Source organism: Nerophis lumbriciformis, linkage group LG07, assembly GCF_033978685.3.
Source record: "Nerophis lumbriciformis linkage group LG07, RoL_Nlum_v2.1, whole genome shotgun sequence".
NCBI classification, from domain to species: Eukaryota; Metazoa; Chordata; class Actinopteri; order Syngnathiformes; family Syngnathidae; genus Nerophis; species Nerophis lumbriciformis.
This window is the reverse complement of record NC_084554.2, coordinates 42,144,330-42,165,099: the sequence shown is the minus strand read 5'-3', so window position 1 is coordinate 42,165,099 and position 20,770 is coordinate 42,144,330. Positions and strand designations below refer to the sequence as shown.

General features: G+C 41.2%; 1 protein-coding gene across 1 annotated transcript in view; it reads left to right on the top strand.

Annotated features, from left to right (window-relative positions):
• Positions 1-20,770, top strand: part of LOC133609492 (cadherin-12-like) — a 364,499-nt gene that overhangs the window by 125,968 nt on the left and 217,761 nt on the right. The gene's annotated exons all lie outside the window — the stretch shown is intronic.

The window sequence follows — 20,770 nt, the reverse complement described above, 5'->3', positions numbered from 1 at the left end:
GAATGTACAACAATTATTCTCAACAAAAGAGGACAATTATAACCTTACGGAAAAATGATCGTAACCCGCAATATGTTTACTCATGAACATGAACTCTCAAATGTCGGATAATTAATGCAAAATTAGTTCTACTTTAGTTTGATGTTTTTATCCCAACATCAACACTGGTCTCTTACCATACTTGGTGAATCGGTTGTAGTTGCCGTAGAAATCACGGATTAATCTGTAGAGATGGGGGCAGTCTAAAAAAGAGAGATTGCATGTGTGATTGATCAAAAACAATTAACTTTATCGGAATTTTCAGGATTTAAAACGAGAAACTCAGTCCCCTCAGGGTTTTTTTGTGATAGTTTGCGGCTTTGAAACAATTAATCATATTATCGTAATTAACAAATCAGAACGGTGAAGCATGAGAGGGTTGGTTTTGAACTAAGTAAGAGAAAGCAATACGTGAAGCTAAGCGAAACATGTATACGGCTCAAAATATATCTTGTGGCGTACCTCAGGGATCAATACTGGGACTACAACTGTGCAATCAAAAGATTGAAATTAAATGATTGAAACAGCTAAAACAAAGTGATTTACAAAGTAAAACATAACCTGTTACCCAAGAATATACAACAATTCTTCTTAACAAAAGAGGACAATAATAACCTTACGGAAAAATGACCGTAACCCGCAATATGTATACTCATGAACATGAACTCTAAAATGTCAGATAATTAATGCAGAATTAGTTCTGCTTTAGTTTTATGATCTTTTCCTTACATCAACGCTGTGCTCTTACCGTACTTGGCGAATCGGTCGTAGTTGCCGTATAACTCTGTTGAGATGGGGGCAGTCTAAAAAAGAGAGAGATTGCATGTGTGATTTATCAAAAACAATTAACTTTATCGGAGTTTTCAGGCATTAAAACGAGAAAATCAGTCCCCTCAGGGGTTTTTTGTAATTGTTTGCGGCTTTGAAACAATTATTCATATTATCGTAATTAACAAAACAGAGGGTTGGTTTTGAACTAAGTAAGAGAAAGCAATACATGAAGCTTGGCGAAACATGTATACGGCTCAAAATATATCTTGTGGCGTACCCCAGGGATCAATACTGGGACCAAAACTGTTCAATCAAAAGATTGAAATTAAATGATTGAAACAGCTGAAACAAAATGATTTACAAAGCAAAACAAAACCTGCTACCCAAGAATGTACAACAATTTGTCTCAACAAAAGAGGACAATTACAACCTTACGGAAAAATGTCATAATGCACAACATAAATAGTTGAAATAAAACCCACTAGACCATAACCCGCAATAAGGTTTACTCATGAACATGAACTCTCAAATGTCAGATAAGTTATGCAAAATTATTTGTACCGTAGTTTGATAATCTTATCCCAACATCAACGCTGTGCTCTTACCGTACTAATCGGTCATAGTTGCCGTTAGCGTAGAACTCATGGATGAAATCGGTTGAGATGCGACACCAGGGCAGTCTGAAAAAGAGAGATATCAAAATTTATCGACTTACCAAAAATGATGTACTTTATCTGAATTTTTAGGCTTTAAAACATGAAATCGGTCCCTTTTTGGATATTGCAGGCTTTTTTTTGGGATTGTGGCTTTGTTCAGTTCAGTTAATTTATGTAGTTCATTCATAAAATATCAAAGGAATAAAATAAAAATAAAACAATCAACATAGCATTGAAATAAATTATGAATGAAAAGGAGCAGAAAGAAGTTAAAAAACGTATATCTGCTCCCTCTTTTCACAAACACAACAATTGACTTTCAATGTTGGCGACTACAAAGCCATATTTTCATTTTACGAACAATAAAGCAATTAAGAAATTATTTGACTCAATCTTTGAAACAATTACCGTATTTTTCGGACTATAAGTCGCAGTTTTTTTTAGTTTGGCCGGGGGGTGCGACTTATACTCAGGAGCGACTTATGTGTGAAATTATTAACACATTACCGTAAAATATCAAATAATATTATTTAGCTCATTCACGTAAGAGACTAGACGTATAAGATTTCATGGGATTTAGCGATTACGAGTGACAGATTGTTTGGTAAACGTATAACATGTTCTATATGTTATAGTTATTTGAATGAGTCTTACCATAATATGTTACGTTAACATACCAGGCACGTTCTCAGTTGGTTATTTATGCCTCATATAACGTACACTTATTCAGCCTGTTGTTCACTATTCTTTATTTATTTTAAATTGCCTTTCAAATGTCTATTCTTGGTGTTGGGTTTTATCAAATACATTTCTCCAAAAAATGCGACTTATACTCCGGTGCGACTTATATATGTTTGTTTTCCTTCTTTATTATGCATTTTTGGGAAGTGCGACTTATACTCAGGTGCGACTTATACTCCGAAAAATAGGGTAATCACAATATCTTAATCAACACAAAAGAACAGTATGGCATCAGAAGATTGGTCTTGAACTAAGTAAGAGACTGCTTAACCAACAGAAAGCAATACGTGAAGCTAGGCAAAACATGTATACGGCTCAAAATATATCTTGTGGCATACCCCAGGGATCAATACTGGGACCAAAACTGCTCAGTCAAAATATTGAAACATCCATCCATCCATCCATTTTCTACCGCTTATTCCCTTTGGGGTCGCGGGGGGCGCTGGAGCCTATCTCAGCTACAATCGGGCGGAAGGCGGGGTACACCCTGGACAAGTCGCCACCTCATCGCAGTAATATTGAAACAGCTAAAACTAAATAATTAACAAAGCAAAACATAACCTGCTACTTAAGAATGTACAAAAATGTGTCTCAACAGAATTTGCTCAAAAAACCCATCCATCCATCCATCCATCTTCTTCCGCTTATCAGAGGTCGGGTCGCGGGGGCAGCAGCCTAAGCAGGGAAGCCCAGACTTCCCTCTCCCCAGCCACTTCGTCCAGCTCCTCCCGGGGGATCCCAAGGCGTTCCCAGGCCAGCCGGGATATATAGTCTTCCCAACGTGTCCTGGGTCTTCCCCGTGGCCTCCTACCGGTCGGACGTGCCCTAAACACCTCCCTAGGGAGGCGTTCGGGTGGCATCCTGATTAGATGCCCGAACCACCTCATCTGGCTCCTCTCGATGTGGAGGAGGAGCGGCTTTACTTTGAGCTCCCCCCGGATGACAGAGCTTTTCACCCTATCTCTAAGGGAGAGCCCCGCCACCCGGCGGAGGAAACTCATTTCGGCCGCTTGTACCCGTGATCTTGTCCTTTCGGTCATGACCCAAAGCTCATGACCATAGGTGAGGATGGGAACGTAGATCGACCGGTAAATCGAGAGCTTTGCCTTCCGGCTCAGCTCCTTCTTCAACACAACGGATCGATACAGCGTCCGCATTACTGAAGACGCCGCACCGATCCGCCTGTCGATCTCACGATCCACTCTTCCCTCACTCGTGAACAAGACTCCGAGGTACTTGAACTCCTCCTCTTGGGGCAAGATCTCCTCCCCAACCCGGAGATGGCACTCCACCCTTTTCCGGGTGAGAACCATGGACTCGGACTTGGAGGTGCTGATTCTCATCCCAGTCGCTTCACACTCGGCTGCGAACCGATCCTGTGAGAGCTGAAGATCTTGGCCAGATGAAGCCATCAGGACCACATCATCTGCAAAAAGCAGAGACCTAATCCTGCAGCGACCAAACCAGATCCCCTCAACGCCTTGACTGCGCCTAGAAATTCTGTCCATAAAAGTTATGAACAGAATCGGTGACAAAGGGCAGCCCTGGCGGAGACCAACCCTCACTGGAAACGGGTCCGACTTACTGGCAGCAATGCGGACCAAGCTCTGACACTGATTATACAGGGAGCGAACCACCACAATAAGACAGTCCGATACCCCATACTCTCCGAGCACTCCCCACAGGACTTCCCAGGGTACACGGTCGAATGCCTTCTCCAAGTCCACAAAGCACATGTAGACTGGTCGGGCAAACTCCCATGCACCCTCAAGGACCCTGCCGAGAGTATAGAGCTGGTCCACAGTTCCACGACCAGGACGAAAACCACACTGTTCCTCCTGAATCCGAGGTTCGACTATCCGGCGTAGCCTCCTCTCCAGTACACCTGAATAGACCTTACCGGGAAGGCTGAGGAGTGTGATCCCACGATAGTTGGAACACACCCTCCGGTTCCCCTTCTTAAAGAGAGGAACCACCACCCCGGTCTGCCAATCCAGAGGTACCGCCCCCGATGTCCACGCGATGTTGCAGAGTCTCAAAAAACCCACAAATGTAAGTCAAGTAAGGCTCCATTTTTCCAAAAATGCACTAGCTTGATGCTAATATAAATTGACTTTGCTATTGATAGGCTACTGATTAGCATTAGTGATTTTACATGCTGATTTCAACACCTCTAAATTTGTTAATGAAAACTACGACTAAAATGCACGTTACAATAAAACAGCTGGTGAGTGATAAGTACAATACTTACAATATTAAAATTTATTAGGGCGCAACAAAAGACTAGATTCAGCAAAGACTGAACTGACTGACCGACATACCATAAACTATACACTATCTGACTTCTAGGACTTGCAACTGTCATTGTAACTTAACTTTATACTTTAAAATACTCATAAATGCGTAATAAAACAAGATATAATCAGAATCAGAAATAGTTTATTAATCCCCGAGGGGAAGTTAAGATTTTCAGCACAATCCCATTCAAGAGCAGACAAACATTACAAGGAGACAGAACAGGATCATATAACAGAGTCATATAACTTGCTATGTGACACTTGTTAACTTTTAGCATGCAAACGATAGCATGCTACCTAGCTAGCTTAAGCATGCTAACTTTTTCATCTAATTTTCCACTTTTTTTCTCTATTTCTGAAGCCATACACCTTACAGCCGTGTTAATTGACATGTTAGACATGCTAAACTGTTATCATGCTCACATTAGCACACATGCTAAATGTTAGTATTTTTATGTAAGCATGCTAACGTTTTTAAGGCTAGCTCTGTATGGACAGCAGTTATCAAAATCCGCTCTTTTTTAAACGTTGCGGTAAAGAATACAATTTTATTATCAAAAACAATTCATATATACTAAACCACAGAAGCATACTTGCCAACCTTGAGACCTCCAATTTCGGGGGGTGGGTGCGGGGGGGCGTGGTTGGGGGCGTGGTTAAGAGGGGAGGAGTATATTTATAGCTAGAATTCACCAAGTCAAGTATTTCATATATATATATATATATATATATATATATATATATCTCCGCGACCCCGAAGGGAATAAGCGGTAGAAAATGGATGGATGGATGTGTATGTATATATATATATATATATATATATATATATATATATATATATATATATATATATATAAATAAAAGAAATACTTGAATTTCAGTGTTCATTTATTTACACATATACACACACATAACACTCATCTACTCATTGTTGAGTTAAGGGTTGAATTGTCCATCCTTGTTCTATTCTCTGTCACTATCTTTCTAACCATGCTGAACACCCTCTCTGATTACTGTCACTATCTTTCTAACCATGCTGAACACCCTCTCTGATTATGCATTGCTGTGTGGCACGCACAAAAGTGCTTTCATCAAATGCACTAGATGGCAGTATTGTCCTGTTTAAGAGTGTCACAACATTGCTGTTTACGGCAGACGGACTGCTTTACTGTAGACGTTCTTTATATTGTGGGAAAGCGGACTCCGGTCCGCATGGAGCTGGAGGGGGCGTGGCCTCCAGCTCCGCCTGAATTTCGGGAGATTTTCGGGAGAAAATTTGTCCCGGGAGGTTTCCGGGAGAGGCGCTGAATTTCGGGAGTCTCCCGGAAAATCCGGGAGGGTTGGCAAGTATGTACAGAAGAGTACTGAAAATTGGTACCATTGAGTACCGCTATCGGTTCAAATGCGAATGGTACTTATCCTTAACTACATTACGGGAATATGGTCTGACCTTGAAGAAAATATGAGTTCATAATAATAAGTTGAGGTGTTGTTGCTTTGCTTGCGTTGACTACACAGTAAACAAAGAATGCTTTGTCACATTTGATGAGTCCAACACATTCAAACACGAGCCAGGGACTAATCAGATTGCTGAAAATGACGATGATTGCGCGGAAATTGCAAAAATTAGAAAAAAGTTACAAATTTGATTTGTGGAATTTGCGTCAATTGGCTGACCAAACTTCCACCTGATATACTCCGTTATCAACTAAAAACAAGCTGGGTTTAATTACCAGGGCAGTGATTTTCATACTGCATCTTGTGGTACGCCAAAGAACCACTTGATTAAAGTACAGTGTTTTATTTTCCTATATTCAAACACACTGTTCAAACTGTGTGTAATGCTACAGTGACCACAAATATACGTGATAAGTAAAACCACTGCCTGGTTTTTAATGAATACTTAGGCCTACCACGCTACTCTATTTTAATGTTGGTCATTATGGTGGTGCTCGGAGAGCGTTTGTGTTTTCTGAGGTGGCACTTGGTGAAACAAGTTTCAGAACCGCTGCACTCGGGGACGAGCATTCTTAAAGCGACGACGACGACGACAAGGCTGCAGCTAATTGACACACAAACTGCAGCATGACTCAATGTTGGTCCTGTCACTGACCTCCAGGATAGTCCGAGCGCAGCATCCCGCCAAACAATCATCCTGTTTATGCGGCCGTGACATCTCGTCAAAGCGTGACGGAATCACTAAGAGCTGCAAGTGATTGCTTATCAGCATCATGATGATGTTTGAATATAGTGTGGGTTTGATTGGGCTGCTCTAAATACTGCTTACAGCATACTTGCCAACCTTGAGACCTCCGATTTCGGGAGATGTGTGTGAGGGGGGGGGGGGGGGGGGGGGGGGGGGCGTGGTTGGAGGGGGGCGTCAACCATCCGCCATCCACCCGAACTAACATTTAATCAAAACCGCACCCGCCCGCCATCCGCCACCCGCCCGTTGTTATATATCTAATATAGACGATGCAAGGCATTAGTGAGGTTATAAAGCTTTTGCCTGTTAAAGAAAGGAGACTGATCCAATGTAGCAGAGACATTCAATGCATGCCACGCTGTCACGGCCCAGACGCACACCAGTGCGCAATCATCTGGGAGCCGCGCTGAGCGCACCTCCAAGCGCGCTCGCGCCACTCAAACTGCTGCAGGCAGCTGCGTTCACACATGCATCTGTAAACCTTGTTCTAACATCCTGTGGCACTCTTCTTGGATCACGGCGGACGAAACTGCTCATGCTCAGGGTGTTTGTGGAGATTCGGGGTTTTGCATAAATGTGATGCACCATGTTAGATGTCCCGGTTTTGTGACTGTCGTAGACATAAACAGCGTCGCAGCTCTTGCAAATCACGTAGCCAGCATTACTATCATCCTGATTTACAACCTCATAAAAACGAGTCCACGCTGAACTTTTCTGGCCTTTTTTTCCCCTGGTCTTTAGTATTCCCTTTTTTAGTTTGTCGCGTACCACGTTTGCTACCGGTGTTGCCATCTCTTTTTTTTTTCTTCTTCTGTTGTGGCGTGCTGCAGGTGCCTGCTCGTTTTTCGTATGTGGGTAACAACATTTAACTATGTATATATAGTTCCGAATTGGTTTAACTCCCACCCGCCTGAATCTATTTAAAATCTAATTTTTTTAAATTTCAACCGCCCGACCCGACCCGCGGATAAAATCTTTTTTTTTTTTTTATTTCAACCGCCAGACCCGCGGATAATCCGCGGACTCCGCGGTTGTGTCTGCAAACCGCGCATCTTTAATATATATATATATATATATATATATATATATATATATATATATATATATATATATATATATATATATATATATAGCATAGCAGTTGTGCACTGCACTCTCTAAAAGCCCTAGATGTTATTGTCACATATGCATGTACAGTAGATGGCAGTATTGTCCTGTTTAAGAGTGTCACAACATTGCTGTTTACGGCAGACAAACTGCTTTACGGTAGACGAAAACGTGACTGCTGTTGTTGTTGTGTGTTGTTATCGCGCTGGGAGGACGTTAATGAAACTGCCTAACAATAAACCCACATAAGAAACCAAGAACTCGCCCTCCGTCATTCTACAGTTATAACGTGATTGGGCAGGCACGCTGTTTATATTGTGGGAAAGCGGACGTGAGAACAGGCTGGCCGCTGTCGACACGTCACTCAGGTCCGCATGGAGCTGGAGGGGGCGTGGCCTCCAGCTCCGCCTGAATTTCGGGAGATTTTTCGGGAGAAAATTTGTCCCGGTAGGTTTTCGGGAGAGGCGCTGAATTTCGGGAGTCTCCCGGAAAATCCGGGAGGGTTGGCAAGTATGGTTTACAGTACAGGTACTCAGGTATTAAAATAATACGACAAAACCTGAAGGTGCAAATAACAATCACGGAGTTTACTAATTATGTGCAGGGATATTTGTGTCACCATCACTTTATACCAACAACGACACACCGATACATTTACGACACATATTGTCAGGTTCAAACACTGATGACATCTATTAAACAGACAAAGAAGCAAGGAATTAAAAAGAGACAGAATTCAATTCAGCTCAATTGAGGAGAAACGTTTGGGCTGTACTCTTTGTACGTTCTTTTATTTGGACTTTCCCTGATTACATGGCAACAGCTGTTTCTAAAGGAAGGGGGTCGTAAACAGCCGTCGCCTTTGGTTACAAAACAGTTCAAAGAAAAGGTGCCTGGAGGGGGGTCAGGTCCTGCTTCCTCTCCGCTTTGTAGATGTCGGGTCAAGACAAAATCTTCCTGTGGATTACAACACATCAAAGACACTGACACCTTCATGTCGCTTCCCATCCTACACAGTGGAGTTTTACAAAAATGTTGACTGGTAAGATCAAAGACAGCTTTTGTCTGCTCGCCGGGAACTCATTGAAACACAACGTTTCGTGATAACTTAGATACAATTATTCTGACACATATGACGATGCCCTCGACAATTAAGATGCGGTACAGGAAAAGACAATTTCATTCAATTACGTTGTTTTACACTGCGATATGATACTATAAAATTAACTCCAATTAAGATGTGATACGGTACAATAAGATTCAATCTGATCAAGCTGTGATACGATAAGATTCAATCCGATATGGTACGATAATATTTAGTTTGATCAAGTTGTAATAGAGTAAGATTCAGTCCAATTAAAATGCGATACGGTACATTGAGATTCAATCGATTAAGGTGTGATATGGTACGATAAGATTCAATCTGATACCATGCACTATTTAATCCGATATGGTACCATAAGATTCAGTTCAGTTAAGATGCGATACAGTACAATAAGATTCACTACAATTAGGATGTGTTATGGTACGATACGATACAATCCGATAGAGTACGATAGGATTATATCCATTTAAAATGTGCCACGGTGATGCGATATTACACAAAAATCCATGACAATTTTAAATGCTGCTATTGCATGACAAAAGTATTCATTGTGATATAGCTGCGATACTGTACAGCATGATATAAAGCGACTCACTCCAAACAAAGATGTGATACAGTACAATGTTATACACGGAAGGTATGATATGATGGTGATACAATGCGATATAACACAATGCACTCATAGTATGAGGTGATACGGCATACGATTAACTTCACTAAGATGTAATACAGTACGATATTAAACACGGAATATGTGATATGCTGTGATACAAGACGATACAACAATTTTTTGTACCCATAATAAGAGGTGATACAGTATATGATTCACTTCAATTAAGATGCCACACAATATGATATTCAACAATACATATGATGTACTCCACCATAGATGTGATACACAGCGATACAACACAACTTACTTGTCGTATGATGTGATACGGTAAGATACATAATTCACTCCAATTAAGATGTGATACAAGGACAATTTCATTCAATTATGCTGTGTTACACTGCAATATGATACCATAAGATTAACTCCAATTAAGATTTGATACGGTATAACAAGATTCAATCTGATCAAGATGTGATACGATAAGATTCAATCCGATACGGTACGATAAGATTTAGTTCGATCAAGTTGTGATAGAGTAAGATTCAGTCCAATTAAAATGCGATACGGTACATTAAGATTCAATCGATTAAGGTGTGATATGGTACGATAAGATTCACTACAATTACGATTTGATATGGTACAATACGATTCAATCCGATACAGTTTCTATCCAATTAAAATGTACCACGGTGACACGATATGATACGACAATCCATGACGATTTCAAATTCTGCAATTGCATGACAGAAGTATTCATTCTGATTCATCTACGATACTGTACAGCATGATATGATGCGACTCACTCCAAATAAATACGTGATACAGTGCGATATTATACACAGAATGTATGCTATGCTGGCGATACAACACAATGCATTCACAGTATGAGGTGATACGACATACGATTAACTTAACTAAGATGTAATACAGTATGATATTAAACACGGAATATGTGATATGCTGTGATACGAGACAACACTATATTTTTACCCATAATTAGAGGTGATAGAGTATATGATTCACTTTAATTAAGATGCCACAAAAATGATATTAAAGTTAAACAATACATATGATGTACTCCACCATAGATGTGATACAACACCACTTACTTGTCGTATGATGTGATACGGTATGATGCATAATTCAGTCCAATTAAGATGTGATACAGGAAAGGACAATTGCATTCAATTATGTTGTGATACGCTGCGATATGATACCATAAAATTAACTCCAATTAAGATTTGATACGGTACAATAAGATTCGATCTGATCAAGATGTGATACGATAAGATTCAATCCGATACGGTACGAAAAGATCCAGTTCAATCAAGTTGTGAAAGAATTAAATTCAGTCCAATTAAATTGCGATGCGGTACAATAAGATTCAATTGATTAAGGTTTGATATGGTGCGATAGGATTCAATCTGATACCATACAATAAGATTCAATCCGATACGATAAGATTCAGTTCAATGAAGATGTGATAGAATAAGATTCAGTCCAATCAAGATGCGATACAGTACAATAAGATGCACTACAATTACGATTTGATATGGTGCAATACGATTTAGTACAGTATGATAGGATTATATCCAATAAAAATGCGCCACGGTGGACACAAAATGATACGACAATCCATAACGATTTGAAACGCTGCCATTGCATGAGAAAATAATTAATTCTGATTCAGCTGCGATACTGTACAGCGTGATATGATGCGACTCACTCCAAATAAAGATGTGATACAGTACGATGTTATACGCGGAAGGTATGATATACTGGTGATACAATGTGATACAACACAATGGACTCATCGTATGAGGTGATACGACACACGATTCACTTCACTACGATATTAAACACAGAAAGGGAATAAGCGGTAGAAAATGGATGGATGGATGGATATGATTCTCTCCACCTAAGATGTGATATCATATTATATGAAAAAAAATACGATAAAGGAGTAGTATGACCCGATACTATACAGGACTAACTCTATTTAAGGTGCAATACAGTACGATATGAAAATACAATTTACGAGCAGTATAAGGTGATACAATATTTGATTAATTCCTGTTAAGGAGCGATACAGCACGATACAAAACAGGACGATATATGCCACAATTTGAAACAATGTATTCATATGATGTTATACAATATATTCCCTCCAATTACGGTGCAATACAGTATGATAAAAACAATATGATTCACACCAAGGACGATGACATACGCTGTGATACAACATGATACAACACATTTTAGTCATAGCATCAAGTGATCCAATGTAAATATGATTCACTCCAAATAAGATGCGATACGGTACAACACAAAACAAGTCGATGTGCAGTATAGGATATGATTCAATTAAGATGTGATACGGTATGATCCGTTGAAATATCATTCACTTCGGTGATACCCGTTTGATATGAGTCGATTCACTCCAATCAGAATTCTAATGTGATATGAGATGATTGGGTCAACTCCGATCCCGATATCAGTTCACTTTGATTCAGATTCGATACGATAAAACTGACTAGGATGGAATGAATCGAATCATATCACTCGACATGGATCGTATCGTACCACATTTTAATTGGACTACATCACATCTAAATCCCACGGAATCGTATTGTATCGTGCATCGTCGTCACTTGCCCTGTGTCGTACAGCGTCACATGGTATCGCATCGTAACTCCACATTTCTCCTCACTTCCTGTATCTTCCCAATGTGTGTGCAGGATTCTCCATGCTATACTTGTGTGCCAGATGCAAACGTGGCATCCATATTTATTGCGTCTTGCAAGAAGTGGGCGTCGGCCCGTGCTCCACGCATGACGTGCACTGCACATGGCCCCTCATCAGCCATGCACAAGTGGTGCATATCGATTAATTTGAGTGATTTTAGTGCAGAATGTATGCAGCCTCTGTAGAAAATGCTGTAATTGGATTTCAGCGGTCCAGGATTATACGCCGCACCTCTCAGGAATGCGTATGGGAGGCAGCGGCGCCGCGTAACGATGGTGCAGTCGCATGGTCGCCCTGGAATGAGAGCGGGAACCCTGACCAATCAGGTTTACTTCCACGACGGGTCTGAAAGGGCCCGCTTATTAACTCCTTCTCTGCTGGGAAAGAAGCTAAACGTGTCGCAACAGAATATTCCTCACATCTCAATGCGATGGTGGATTTTGACTTTTTTTATAACAGTTTTTTGAAAGCAGGAAAGTCTCGAGGCTGAATCAGCATCTTACTCTGCTAGACAAAAGGTATTTAGAAAAACGGCGTTACATAACCAATTTACACACTCGCGCACTCTTCTCTCATGAAACATCGCTCAATTGCATACACCAGTTACAGTATATCAAAGTTAAAAAAGGTAACGCAATAATTAATCCCCCATGTTATTAATAATAATTCAGTCAGTAATTGAAATACTTTTTTGGGGAAGTAACGAGTAACTGTAATGCATTACCTTTTTAAAGTAATTTCCGAACACTGACCGGGACACACTGAATTAGGGGTAATTTGACCCGCGAGACACCATGAGTTCTACAAAGCGTCGCACCATGAGCTGCTTTCAAATTAATCTTAAATACGGTTTCTGAATGCTACATATTTGCGGTCGTCTTGTGGACAATGTGAGTAAATCAGATCAATGACCGTTGAAAGTAGTCTGAAACAATAGCACAGCATTCATTTATATGACACAGTCCAAACAACCGTCCCTAGTCATGGTGCAAAAAAAAAAAAAAAAAAAAAAATGCAACTAACATAAAAGTCAACACACATGTTCGCACATAACGCTGAGCATTGTAGGTGGCAGATATACAGTTGTGGTCAAAAGTTTACATACACTTGTAAAGAACATAATGTCATGGCTGTCTTGAGTTACCCATAATTTCTACAACTCTTATTTTTTTGTGATAGAGTTATTGGAGCACATACTTGTTGGTCACAAAAACATTCATGAAGTTTGGTTCTTTTATGGATTTATTATGGGTCTACTGAAAATGTGAGCAAATGTGCTGGGTCAAAAGTATACATACAGCAATGTTAATATTTGCTTACATGTCCCTTGGCAAGTTTCACTGCAAAAAAGCGCTTTTTGTAGCCATCCACAAGCTTCTGGTTGAATTTTTGACCACTCCTCTTGACAAAATTGGTGCAGTTCAGCTAAATTTGTTGGTTTTCTGACATGGACTTGTTTCTTCAGCATTGTCCACACGTTTAAGTCAGAACTTTGGGAAGGCCATTCTAAAACCTTAATTCTAGCCTGATTTAGCCATTCCTTTACCACTTTTGACGTGTGTTTGGGGTCATTGTCCTATTGGAACACCCAACTGCGCCCAAGACCCAACCTCTGGGCTGATGATTTTAGATTGTCCTGAAGAATTTGGAGGTAATCCTCCCTTTTTCATTGTCCAATTTACTCTCTGTAAAGCACCAGTTCCATTGGCAGCAAAACAGGCCCAGAGTTTAATACTACCACCACCATGCTTGACGGTAGGTGTGGTGTTCCTGGGATTAAAGGCCTCACCTTTTCTCCTCCAAACATATTGCTGGGTATTGTGGCCAAACAGCTAAAAGGTTGTTTCATCTGACCACAGAACGTTCCTCCAGAAAGTCTTATCTTTGTGCATGTGAAGTCAGATTAAACAAAAATTGAGCTGTTTGGCGACAATACCCAGCAATATCTGCAAGGCCATTTTCAAGAAGGTTATTTAAAGAGGTTGGCCGACCCCGAAAGCTAGCAAAGCTGTCATAGACCGTGAAATGGTTTGCCCGCCACTTCCACTCGAGTCAACTAACTATGAGCGGTACCACTGGCGTATACGTCATCGGATGGGTGCTACAAATTATGAGTTCAAATATTTTATTTCTTTTTTATTTCACACTTAATGTTTTTTTTTTTTACAAATATTCTAATTTCTACACTACCACGTAAGATATGTGTTAATTTGCTGATGCAGGTTGATACATTTTTAAATGCGCCGAAAAATAGCCGGTTTTTGTACACTGTTGAGGTGGTTTAATCCCCAGTAGTGTGCTAGTGTGTTGTGTCGTATTTCCCCAGCCGTGGTCATGTGGTGACATGAATTATATAATTTTGAGAGGTATTTATTACACTTAGACTTCCTTTTATCGTCATTCAAATTTGAACTTTACAGTACAGATAAGAACAACATATTGTTACATTAGCTTGTTGTAGTGCAGGATAAAAGAGCAGTAAGGTGCATAATTAAATAAATAGATTACTGTACAGATAAATATATTGCACTTTTGCATATGCATCCACATTTATGGATGTACGTTTTATTGTCTTTATATTCCAGCGAGTTAATCCGCTTTTGGGGAAGAATTGAGGGTAGGGATGTCCGATAATATCGGACTGCCGAAATTATCGGCCGATAAATGCTTTAAAATGTAATATCGGAAATCATCGGTATCTGTTTCAAAATTATCGGTATCGGTTTCAAAAAGTAAAATGTATGACCTTTTAAAACGCCGCTGTGTACACGGATGTAGGGAGGAGTACAGAGCGCCAATAAATCTTAAAGGCACTGCCTTTGCATGCCAGCCTAGTCACATAATATCTACGGCTTTTCACACACACAAGTGAATGCAAGCCATACTTGGTCAACAGTCATACAGGTCACACTGAGGGTGGCCGTATAAACAACTTTAACACTGTTACAAATATGCGCCACACTGTGAACCCACACCAAACAAGAACGACAAACACATTTCGGGAGAACATCCGCACCGTAACACAACGTAAACACAACAGAACAAATACCCAGAACCCCTTGCAGCACTAACTCTTCCGGGACGCTACAAAATAGACCCCCCGCTACCCCCACTCACACACACGTGAATGCAATGCATACTTAGTATAGTATAGTATAGTATTTATTTCTTCGGTCAATGGTCAACAAAATAAACAAACAGTTTTACATAAACAAACAGTTATACATTCATAAATTAAAACAACAGCCTAAACCCTTTCGGGTTCAGGCTGAAGTTGAACACTTATTGCGTCTAACCCTATAAACAAAGTCAAATACAAGATGAGCTTCCAAAAATTATGAAATTTTCTTTTCACAACATATTATTAATACACATTGTACACAACATAAATACTGTTCAATTATATACATAGTAAAGGCATGTGAATATCCAACATTTGCACCAATTATATACTGTATACAAACAATTATACTTCCATTATTTTTTCTATCCCACATTTAGTTTTTAATTAACATTGATCATAGTATTAACTACTGTGTTGATTCAAGAGTGATATATGTTTCCAAGACATTGGTCTTGAAGTGTTTTTTAAATGTGTGAATGGAACTGGAACATTTTAAGGAATCATCCAAGTTGAACCCCCCTGACAGAAACACATCTACTTTTTAGGCTTGTTCTTATGTTTGCTCTCTGAAAGACAGCTGAACCTCTGATGTCATAGGGACTCTCCCTAGGTTTGAACCTCTCCTGTCGACACCGAGGCAGCATGTGGTTATGAGCTTGATCAACAGCCATATAGGTCACACGGAGGGTGGCCGAATAAACAACTTTAACACTGTTACAAATATGCGCCACACTGTCAACCCACGCCAAACAAGAATGACAAACACATTTCGGGAGAACATCCGCACCGTAACACAACATAAACACAACAGAACAAATACCCAGAATCCCTTGCAGCACTAACTCTTCCGGGACGCTAGAATAACATCTACGGCTTTTGGAGCTCAGTGCACGACTGCGCACACAACAAGAAGGAGACGAAGCAGAAGAATGAAGAAGAGACATGGCGATGACGAGCATCCTTGCCAACCTTGAGACCTCCAAATTCGGGAGATTTGGGGGAGGTTGAGGTGGGCGGGGTCGGGGTGGGCGGGGTTAATGGGGGAGGAGTATATTTATAGCTAGAATTCACTGAAATTCAAGTATTTCTTATATATATATATATATATACATATATATATATATATAAATAAAATAAATACTTGACTTTCGGTGTTCATTTATTTACACATATACACACAACACTCCTCTATTCATTGTTGTATTTGAAAGTGCAATGCTTTGCAGCCAGTAGCACAGCCTTTGAAGGAGCGTAGGTATGGGCAGTGTAATATTCTGGGCTGGAGTCAATAACCAGGCGAGGTGAAAAAGTTACGTCTCTTTACTTCATACTTCAGAACCGACTCCCACACTTGCCATCAGGGTGCGCAATACAACGTAAACCGTCGGCCAACCAAAAAGTAACCACAGAACACTATACGGTATAGTGTTCCGTGGTTACTTTTTGGAACCACAGAACACTACACGGTACAGTGTTCCGTGGTTACTTTTTGGAACCACAGAACACTACACGGTACAGTGTTCCGTGGTTACTTTTTGGAACCACAGAACACTACACGGTACAGTGTTCCGTGGTTACTTTTTGGAACCACAGAACACTACACGGTACAGTGTTCCGTGGTTACTTTTTGGAACCACAGAGCACTACACGGTACAGTGCTCCGTGGTTACTTTTTGGAACCACAGAACACTACACGGTACAGTGCTCCGTGGTTACTTTTTGGAACCACAGAACACTACACGGTACAGTGTTCCGTGGTTACTTTTTGGAACCACAGAACACTACACGGTACAGTGTTCCGTGGTTACTTTTTGGAACGACAGAACACTACACGGTACAGTGTTCCGTGGATACTTTTTGGAACCACAGAACACTACACGGTACAGTGTTCCGTGGTTACTTTTTGGAACCACAGAGCACTACACGGTACAGTGCTCCGTGGTTACTTTTTGGAACCACAGAACACTACACGGTACAGTGTTCCGTGGTTACTTTTTGGAACCACAGAACACTACACGGTACAGTGTTCCGTGGTTACTTTTTGGAACCACAGAACACTACACGGTACAGTGTTCCGTGGATACTTTTTGGAACCACAGAACACTACACGGTACAGTGTTCCGTGGATACTTTTTGGAACCACAGAACACTACACGGTACAGTGTTCCGTGGATACTTTTTGGAACCACAGAACACTACACGGTACAGTGTTCCGTGGATACTTTTTGGAACCACAGAACACTACACGGTATAGTGTTCCGTGGTTACTTTTTGGAACCACAGAACACTACACGGTATAGTGTTCCGTGGTTACTTTTTGGAACCACAGAACACTATACGGTATAGTGTTCTGTGTTCTGTGGTTACTTTTTGGAACCACAGAACACTATACGGTACAGAACACTATACGGTATAGTGTTCTGTGGTTACTATATGGTTGGCCAAACGGACGTGACGACAGGCTGTCCTCACTCAGGTCCGCACGGATCTGGATGGGGCGTGCCTTAAGTCCGGCTGGAAATCGGGAGAAATCCGGGAGAATGGTTGTCTTTTCGGGAGTGGCACTGAAATTCGGGAGTCTCCCGGAAAATATCGGGAGGGTTGGCAAGTTCCAAAATGATTGGAAAAAAGAATTTCATTTCATCCAGGACAGCTCGAAGGGGAAGGGGTATGCTGCCTGCACCTCAAATCTTGCCCCCCATCTCCCGAATTCGGAAGTCTCAAGGTTGGCAAGTATGCCTGTGCTCAGCGCACAGAACTCTTGAATGTACGAGTTATCTAATTCAACCGTAATTCACTGATTGACGCGATTGTGACTTCTATTAGCGCTCACACCGTTTGTTCGTCCTGACTCGCATTTTCCTTGACGCTTCTCCGTCCCGGAGCCAGCTCGCTCGCTGACAGTACAGTACAAGCGAGCGGGGGGAGAAGCTCCATGTCAGGACGACTCAGGGAGGTTATTATAGCTGATCGATATCGGTTCGCGGGGACATTTCTCGGTTGATGACAGCCCGCTATCTGGGGCTGTGTCACGGTCAGGCTATGGCGGGAGAATGTGGACGTGAAAGCAACATACGCCAGGGCGCTGACAATGTGTACCGTACATGCTATCTGTACATGAAAATTGAAAAGATGAACCGATAGCTGGCCGTGTTGTTGTCGTAAACGTGCGATATAAACCCCCGACAGGCGCACTTTTGTTGATGCTGTTTGCATTTTGTTGACAACATGCCCTCCGAGGTCAATCACCCAAATGGCTGCAGGCTTTTTATCGCTCTGTGACATTAGCACACGCGACTGTTATTGATCGGCCGATTCCTTTTTCTCATATCACACTTGATTAAGCAACGTCGGCCAGGTTATTTTCACCCCACCGACGACGTAACACATCAATGTCAAGGTGCGGACAAGTGATACTGATCGGGGGCATTACTGTATGGAAATATGAGCTGCACTTTTCAGGAGAAAAGTCCATTAAACATGAGAAAACATACTGTATGTATTTTTTTTTTTGTCAGAACAGATGAATGGCCGCCATTAACTTTTATTTCAGGCGTTGGTCCGGCGACATTCATCATGGAGTCAGGCTCCTAACAAGGAGCCGGATCACGCCTGGAAAGGGGTTCTGGGTATTTGTTCTGTTGTGTTTATGTTGTGTTACGGTGCGGATGTTCTCCCGAAATGTGTTTGTCATTCTTGTTTGGTGTGGGTTCCCAGTGTGGCGCATATTTGTAACTGTTAAGTTCCACTCTTCTACTCCAAAAAGGATCTTTGCTTTTGACAATGTTTTGTTTGAAGTACTGTTTGCACAGTCCCTCTAGGATTTCGCAGGCTTTTTGTTATGATCGGTTGCCCGGATCATGTTTTCGTCTTAGTTTTGACTACCTCAGTTCTGTTTTCTGCACCCCTGGGTTTGTGTTTCAGCTACCATGGGTGCTGATTGGTTGCAGCTTCCTCTGATTAGTGTCTGCGATGCTCACCTGCTACCAGGCAATAATCGGAGAGCTATTTATTCACGTTGTTCGCCACACACTGTCTGGCTTCCTCGTTTGCTACAAGCAACGGTTAACGACGGTTAGTTTTGATTCCTAGTTAGTTATGCTAGCTCCCGCGCTAGCCTCCCATGCTATTGGCATGTTTTTGTTTGCTCCTGCATGATTCATACCAATTAGAGATGTCCGATAATGGCTTTTTTGCCGATATCCAATATTCCGATATTGTCCAACTCTTAATTACCGGTATCGATATCAACCGATACCGATATATACAGTCGTGGAATTAACACATTTTTATGCCTAATTTTGTTGTGATGCCCCGTTGGATGCATTAAACAATGTAACAAGGTTTTCCAAAATAAATCAACTCAAGTTATGGAAAATAATGCCAACATGGCACTGCCATATTTATTATTGAAGTCACAAAGTGCATTATTTTTTTTTAACATGCCTCAAAACAGTAGCTTGGAATTTGGGACATGCTCTCCCTGAGAGAGCATGAGGATGTTGAGGTGGGCGGGGGGGTATATTGTAGCGTCCCGGAAGAGTTAGTGCTGCAAGGGGTTCTGGGTATTTGTTCCGTTGTGTTTATGTTGTGTTACGGTGCGGATGTTCTCCCGAAATGTGTTTGTCATTCTTGTTTGGTGTGGGTTCACAGTGTGGCGCATATTTGTAACTGTTAAGTTCCACTCTTCTACTCCAAAAAGGACCCACGGACAACTCACGATTTCCAATTGATCAACTTTTATTTTTTCCAAATTGAAGCTTTGTTGGTGTAAAGGCCTACTGAAATGCGATTTTCTTATTTAAACGGGGATAGCAGGTCCATTCTATGTGCCACTCTTGATCATTTTGCGATATTGCCATATTTTTGCTGAAGGGATTTAGTAGAGAACATCGACGATAAAGTTTGCAACTTTTGGTCTATGATAAAAAAGCCTTGCCTGTACCGGAAGTAGTCGACGAGTAGCGTGACGTCACAGGTTGTGGAGCTCCTCACATCTGCACATTGTTTGCAATCATGGCCACCAGCAGCGAGAGCGATTCGGACCGAGAAAGCGACGATTTCCCCATTAATTTGAGCGAGGATGAAAGATTTGTGGATGAGGAAAGTGAGAGTGAAGGACTAGAGGGCAGTGGAAGCAATTCAGATAGGGAAGATGCTGTCTGTGAGAGGCGGGTGGGACCTGATATTCAGCTGGGAATGACTAAAACAGTAAATAAACACAAGACATATATATACTCTATTAGCCACAACACAACCAGGCTTATATTTAATATGCCACAAATTAATCCCGCATAACAAACACCTCCCCCCTCCCGTCCATATAACCCGCCAATACAACTCAAACACCTGCACAACACACTCAA